Raw genomic sequence first — 8,064 nt, 5'->3', positions numbered from 1 at the left:
GAAGTTTTTTTTTTTTTTTAAACTTTTATTTAATGAATATACGTTTCCAAAGTACGAATAATGGATTACTATGGCTTCCCCCCCATACCGTCCCTCCCACCCATAACCCTCCCCTTTCCCACTCCCTCTCCCCTTCCATTCACATCAAGATTCATTTTCGATTATCTTAATATACAGAAGATCAGCTTAGTATACATTAAGTAAGGATTTCAACAGTTTGCTCCCACACAGAAACATAAAGTGAAAAATAATAGATGATTTTTTTTTAATGATGATGAAATCAGATCAGACCTATTGTCATGTTTAATCCCAGTGAGAGTCAAGTTGGGAGTTGATAGTTTCTTTTCTTTTCTTTTTTTTTTTTTTTTTTTTTTTTTTTTTTTTTTTTACAGAGGATCAGTTTAGTATGCATTAAGTAAAGATTTCAACAGTTTGCACCCCCATAGAAACACAAAGTGAAATATATTATTTGAGTACTCGTTATAGCATTAAATCTCAATGCACAGCACATTAAGGACAGAGATCCTACATGAGGAGTAAGTGCACAGTGACTCCTGTTGTTGACTTTACCAATTGACACTCCTGTCTATGGCATCAGTAATCTCCCTATGCTCCAGTCATGAGTTTCCAAGGCTATGGAAGCCCCTTGAGTTCTCCGACTCTTATCTTGTTTAGACAAGGTCATAGTCAAAGTGGAGGTTCTCTCCTCCCTTCAGAGAAAGGTACCTCCTTCTTTGAAGACCTGTTCTTTCCACTGAGATCTCACTCCAGAAGTTTTGAGAGAAGCTTATTTACAATCTAAACAAGGCAGTGGCCACCAGAATAATAAATGAAGCCATGAAGCACATCAGAAGATGTTGCTAGTGTAGACAACGATCCAAGGTGGGCTGAAAAGCCTGGAGAATCAATGGCAGAGGTAGTTCTTGGGCCCAGATTTTGTTTATCTCACTTTATCTTAAAAGAACTCTGGGGTCAGCTCCCAAGCCACCTGGATATAGCTGAGTAGCTTTCTATATTTGGGCAAGACAAGGCATACTTAAGACGAATGTGGTCAAATAACTCAAACAGATAGGAAATGTAGGGATAAAGAAAAGGGGTGGGTGAAGCCAGATTAATTAACTTGTGGTGGGAAGGGGGCATGTGTGCATTTATGTGATTGTGTGGGCCAGCGTGTATGTATATGTATGGCTATGTGTGGGAGGGGCACGTGTGCTTCTCTGCATATGTGTGTCTGAGAGAGAGAGAATCCCTTCCCATTATGTCAATTTTCCATTCTGGCACCAAGCCTCTGCCTTTTTCCAGTGTCATTCTTCATTTCTTCTTTTTTGTCCCTGTGACAAAGCCTCATCCAGTCCCCCACACCTCCCTAGGACAGGGAGCAAAGATTGGCCCCTGCTTTGATATGAAGACATTGTAACTGCTATGGCCAGGACCTGACAATCATGAATAAGTCTGCTTTTGGCAGCCCGACAGGGAACTCATAAGAATAAGGAAACAGGAGGGACCAGCCCTGCTGGCAGCTGTGACACAGTGTGCCAAAATAGGCATTAATGTCGCGTGCAAGAGAAACAGGCAGAAGGCACAGGAAGGATTTGTATCCTATTAAAACTGAGCTGCATTTTACAACCCAGATCAAATTTCTCAGTCATTTTTATGGTGAAATTCTAGTGGTTTTGGGATCGAGCACTGTTGCTTAGAAGAGGGGGAAAGCTGACACAGAGGAATAATTGAATTAAATAAATATGCAAGAGTGCTTTAGCCAGATCCACTCAGTTTGACACCACAAGCAAAATGATCCAACCCTGCATGCAGCTGCTCATGGGTAAATGAACAGCTCATTTCAACAGGGCTGCTGAATAATCAAGGCTTAAAAGGAGAAGTCCTAATGGACTCTGATCTCTTGCCTACATCGTTAGAAAACATACAGCTGTACATCAAAGCAAAGAACATCCTCCTCCCTCATTAGGGCCCACAGGAGGCTCCAGACCTGGGGTCCCCCAGGGTACACCTGAGACTCCTGAAGGCAGTGGTTGTTAAGAAACTGCCAAAGCATTAGAGAAGAGAAAAGCCATCTCTTGCTATGGTGATGACTTTATATTTACTTTGTTAAAGGCTACTGCTGGTCACTGCTGGTCACTGCTCTCCACTGCCAGCCCCTGGGGCCTTGGATTGACACAGACTCCCTTCATGTAGCATGAATGGACTGGGATCTCTCTTTTCTCCTGTCTTCAATATACAATTCACCAGAGACACAATGAAAACAATGCTGTTTTATATCTGAAGGACAATTTGGAGGTCTCAATTGTACAAAGCAATTGTCACAGATAGTGATTGTCTCAAGCTGGAAAACTTGGGATTTAGGTACTAAAGAATATATGCGCCCACAACACTTTGGCTACTTGGTTTCTTGTAATGGATGGATCTTACTTACTGCAGGATCTGGCTTTCATGGGCACAACTGGTAGCATTTGAGATGAATCTGAAAATTTTAAAAATTTATTTATTTGAGAAGCAAAGGGACAGAGACATGCAGAGAGAGACAGAGACATAGAGAGAGAGGAGAGAGGAGCGAGGAGTGAGGAGCGAGGAGCGAGCGAGCAAGCGAGAGAGAGAGAGAGATCCCGTCTGCTGGTTCACTCTCCAAAGTCCTGCAAAGACCAGGACTAGCCCAGTGCTGGACCAGAGCTGGACTGGACCTGGGTTGGGGCTGGAGCTAGGAGCCTGAAACAGAATCCAGGTCTCCCACAGGGGTGGCAAGAACCCAATTACTTGAGCCATTACCACTGACTGACCGAATTCACCTGAGCAGGAAGCTGGAGGCAGGAATGAAATCCACTCCAGTGCAGGCATCCTAACCAGTATCTTAACACTCGACCAAATGCCCAGTCCAGATGGATCATTTTATAGCTTTAGGTGTCTTGCTCAGCTTGGTTCCTGTAAGTCTTTGTGTATCTCAGCCAAAGGTTTTGGGCCATACACAAAAAATACTATGGAGTACATAATCAATGGCCTCTGAGTTACTTTCTGATCTATACCTATGTGATCTCTTTGTACCTCATTCCATCTCTTGGCCATCCAGTTACAAATTCTCATTTATTATCTAGATTTTTCCTCTGTACCAATTGGCTACATTCTGTGTTCTCACTAACATTTCTTCCTTCACATGACGCTCTTAATTAGATTTGGCCATGGCCTGAAGGTGAGCTTCAGATACGATATTCATAAAGCAGACACGGGTGGGCCAAATTCTTTCCAGGCACCAATTACCATCCTGATAATTCTGATAAATTACCATTGCTTGAATAGTAGAGTCTAAATTGTGGTCATGTAATTAAAAAGGAAATTTTCCTATGTGAATGTTATTAAAATTTAAGATACTTTAATTGGATGCTACCAAAGCTTATCTTTATCCTAATATTTAGGTACCATTATGGTTCATATTATATCTAGATATGAAAATATCTATTATATTAGCATGATATCTGCCAGATAGAAAGAAAGGGCTGGAGTGTGGGCGAGAGGGAATTCAGAGGAGAAATAAGCATTAAACAGATTGGCTGGGCCTAATTATAGAGTGGAGCAAAGAGGGAGACCAGAATGGGGGTTTGGAGAGGAAGACAATATCATTTGCCTTAATCAAAGGATAAAATTTAGAGTGATTACAAGGAATGAGCCTGAATTTGAAGAACCTGCAGGGTAGGATGCTGACTTGAAGTGGACTTGGAGTCCACTCTTGGTGCAAGCCATTACCATAAAAAGTCTCAAGCAGTGGTCTATTGGTGCAACTAATGAGGTTAAATATCTATAACTTTCTTTTCATCCCAGGTCAGGCTCTAGTTTGTATGCAACTTAGTTTCTGAGAAAGTCACCCCAATGTACTTAGAATAGGAACACCAGTATCCTTGGGTGATTATTCCCAAATTTCTTAAAATGATACGTGAATGTGGGATTGTGTAATAGCTTTTTTGATGGATATTTGTACTTTAACTCCAGATTAGAACTAAGTCTAAAGATGATTAAGTATATCATATACATAGCATTAATGGTATTTTGTGTTAACATAGTGAGTGATTTGTATGTGTCCTATACTATAAATATATGTATTGTCTAAAATAATTTGCATGACTAATAGATTTGAAACTCTACTTTTAGGGGCCAGTATTGTGGTATAATAGATTAAGCCTCTGCCTGTGATGCTGGCATCCCATATGGATGCCAGTTTGAGACCCAGCTGCTCCACTTTTGACCCAGCTCCCTGGTAATGCGCCTGGGAAAGCAGAAGATGGTCCAAGTTCTTGAACTCTTGCACCCTTTGGGGAGACTCAGCTTGGTCTAGCCCCAGCCATCACAGCCATTTGGGGAGTGAACCTGTGGATGGAAGATCTGTCTCTCTTCCTCTTTGGGGAGTGAACCAGCAGATGGCAAGATCTCTGTCCCTCCTCCTCTCTCTGTAACTCTGCCTTTCAAATAAATAAATAAATAAATAAATCTTAAAAAAAAAGAATTCTCTCTCTCTCTCCTCTGTCTGTAACTCTACCTCTCAAATAAATTTTTTTTTAAAAAAAGAATTCCACTTGTAAGTTGACCTGATATAGCCACATTTGTAATTAGTGCTGGAAAACATAGTATAATTAAAGATTATATTGGGGCCAGCACTGTAGCTTAGCGGGTAAAGCCTCCGTCTGCAGTGCTGACATGTCATCTCATATGGGTGCCAGTTCAAGTCCCAGCTGCTCCACTTCCCATCCAGCTCTCTGTTATGGCCTAGGAACGCAGTGGAGGATGGCCCAAGTGCTTGGAGTGCTTGGGCACCTGTACCTGCATGGGAGACCTGGAAGAAGCTCCTGGCTTTAGATCGGCACATCTCTGCCTATTGTGGCCAACTGGGGAGTGAACCAGCAGACAGAAGACCCCCCCTCTCTCTCTGCCTTTCATTCTCTCTCTGTGTAACTCTGAATTTCAAATAAATAAATCTTTTAAAAAGATTATATAGGCCGGCACCGCGGCTCACTAGGCTAATCCTCCGCCTTGCGGCGCCAGCACACCGGGTTCTAGTCCCGGTCGGGGCGCTGGATTCTGTCCCGGTTGCCCCTCTTCCAGGGAGTGCAGTGGAGGATGGCCCAAGTGCTTGGGCCCTGCACCCCATGGGAGACCAGGAGAAGTACCCGGCTCCTGCCATGGGATCAGTGCGGTGTGCCGGCTGCAGCACGCCGGCCGCAGCGGCCATTGGAGGGTGAACCAATGGCAAAAGGAAGACCTTTCTCTCTGTCTCTCTCTCTCACTGTCCACTCTGCCTGTCCAAAAAAAAAAAAAAAGGATTATATAAATGCATAAACGTATATATAATGTATATAACATGCCATATATATCAATATATGTACATATATATATGCCTGTGTATGTTTGTGTGCATACTTCCGAAGGTTTATGAAAAAATATTTCTTTTAATTCCACTTTTTCATAACTTTAAAGTACCCTCATACATTTGTTACCTTTATATTACATGTTGTGAGAATATTTTGTTAAAAAATTAAAGGTCTTTAAAAGCTAAATATACAAAAATCATAACTACTAATGCAATTAATACTGTGTAAATGAATTTGCATTAAATAGGACTAAATATACATCAAGGATATAAAAGTAATTTTAAAAAGTCATATATTAGCATTATATACATTATAGTACACAGATGATTTATAAACTTAGGGAATGATAATGATTTAAAATTCACCTTTTAAAATTTAAATTTAAAATCAAGCATCAATACTAAAGAACATGTCACAACAGAGCAAATAATATTTTCACCTCAGATAGGAATATCCGTGTCTGCTTTGAGGTGACATAGTAAGTGAACACTACGTGTTGTGGCAAATGCTTTGATGGGGCCTCATCTCCTTCCACAGGATGCTTCATAAAGACAGGGATTTCCTTCACTGCAGAGTTTCCTGTTCACACTAAGCTCAGTGCAATAATGGAGACTTTCGACCTAACATGCAAAGTGTATTTCTCTTGCTCAATTCAACAATAGGCCCAATACACCCCATATGCCCCATACGCAATATTAAGACTTGACTGTTGAGTTCGTGATGCCCTCCCTTGCCCTGTGATGTTAAAATAAACAATGGAAATAGAGTTTTAGAGAAAACACTGAGGTGTAAGATTTAAAATAGTGATGAGTAGCAAAATACAGGATTGCTTATAAATGACCACTGCTCTTGAATAATATCAACAAATAAAAAAAATGTACTTAGGCAGAACTGCTATCTAATTTACAAACATATAACTTACATGCATATACTATATTCATAAGCTGATACATATATATATATTCACACATAACTTAGCTCCAACTTCAAAACCATGTTTTGAAATTCTCCTCAAAAACAGTCAAGTTTGCATATTAAGAAAAAGAAGAAATCACTAAAGGGCCTTCTACCGCATGAATTCTATGAAATATAATGGGATCCAATCTGTTCAAAATGGTTTACCTAATGGCGTTCCATTATTGTCTTACATTTATTGAGAAACAACAAAACAACACAAAGCAAACAGAAAGGCATAAATTTGTAATCTGAACTCTGCCTCTCTTGCTATTGAACTGATTATTACAAAAGATCTTTCTATTTTGTTCAACATGGACATTTCCCCCGGGACAATATATAATTATCTCACATGTCTTCCTTGTTTCTTCCTCATGTGTGATTTTCCGTGTTTTCCCTTATGCTCTTCCTGACAGCATCCAAGCACCTCTTCAACGGGTCTGTGTCATATCACAGTCCGCTTTTTACTTGACTCTCCCAGGGTTTCTTTTAAGAACTGCTGTCATAGTATCTCCTTTTAGCCAGCATTCATTGGAAAGTACTTTATTGCCATCTCAGGACAAGTTTTGCTCACAGCTTTCCTGAGACAGGCATGTCTGTCTTTTCATATTAGGTTACCTATTTAGATGGAAGAGATGGGCCAATGTCGCTCCCCCTCTTCGCGGAGGAACGACACAGGACCCTGCGCTGTTCTTTCGTCTGCTCGGCCCTCCCCGGGTTTGCTGCTGGTTCTTCCCGGGTTGGCTACTATCCCTTCCACCTCCGTGGAAGGGCAGTTCCCCCTGGCCACATTCCCCACTTCCGCAGGGGAGCGGCACACCGCCGGCCGGCTCTCTCGGGGGCTGCACAGGTGTTCCCCTTAGATGTTCCCCATAGATGTTCCTGGTGCATGCCGTCTCTCTCCTCCTTTATAGTCCTTCTCTGCCAATCCCAACTCGGCTGCCCACACGCCGAGTACGCTGCTCTCCAATCAGGAGCAAGTCCTACAGTTAATTGGTTGAACTGGAGGCAGCTGTGCGGAAGCTGTTTACTTCTCTCCCAGCGCCATATTGTGGGAGAGCAGATGCATAGAATAAGTCTTAATTCCAGTAACAGTCTAGTCCGGTTTGCTCCCCACAGATCCCCCTTTCTTTTTATTTTTGGCGTTGATACGCGCCTGTCTTCGGTGTCCCGCGGCACACACTCTGCTGTACTTGCTAGAGTTGCCACAGGCTCTTACAAGTCCTATCAATCAGGAAAACCGAATCCGGGTCCTCTCTTCGCCATTGTGAGGAGGTTTTTAGGCGCTGATGCGTGCCTGTGTTCGGTGCCCTGCAGCGCATGCTCTGCTCTGCTAGAACTGCCTGCAGGTGTTTACAAAACCTATCAGGCAAACCGAATCCAAGCCTTCTCATTGCCGTATTGTGGGGGAGACTTATTAGTGTTGGTTTGTGCCTATCTTCGGTGACCTGCAGCTCATACTCTGGTCGAGCTTTGCTGGCGCTTACCGCCTTAAATCAGGCAGACCGAATCCAAGCCTTCTAATTGGCATGTTGAGGGGAGGCCTTATTTCTCTCTATTTCTCTATCTCCGGGCATTCCTATCTCTCCCATTTTACTTCTATCTGCCAACATTCCCATTTCTCTTTTACTTCTAAAACTTCTGTTTCTCTTATCCCCGCGGCTTTCCGGCACCTTGCCCCGCCGGCGGGTTCCCGGCTCTGCGCCGCTTCAGCCCGCGCGCCTCTCTCATCTGCGCAGCTTCC

This window comes from Oryctolagus cuniculus, chromosome 13 (genome assembly GCF_051225735.1).
Source record: "Oryctolagus cuniculus isolate XC-2025 breed Fujian yellow rabbit chromosome 13, ASM5122573v1, whole genome shotgun sequence".
NCBI classification, from domain to species: domain Eukaryota; kingdom Metazoa; phylum Chordata; class Mammalia; order Lagomorpha; family Leporidae; genus Oryctolagus; species Oryctolagus cuniculus.
Note: the sequence above shows the minus strand (reverse complement) of the source record.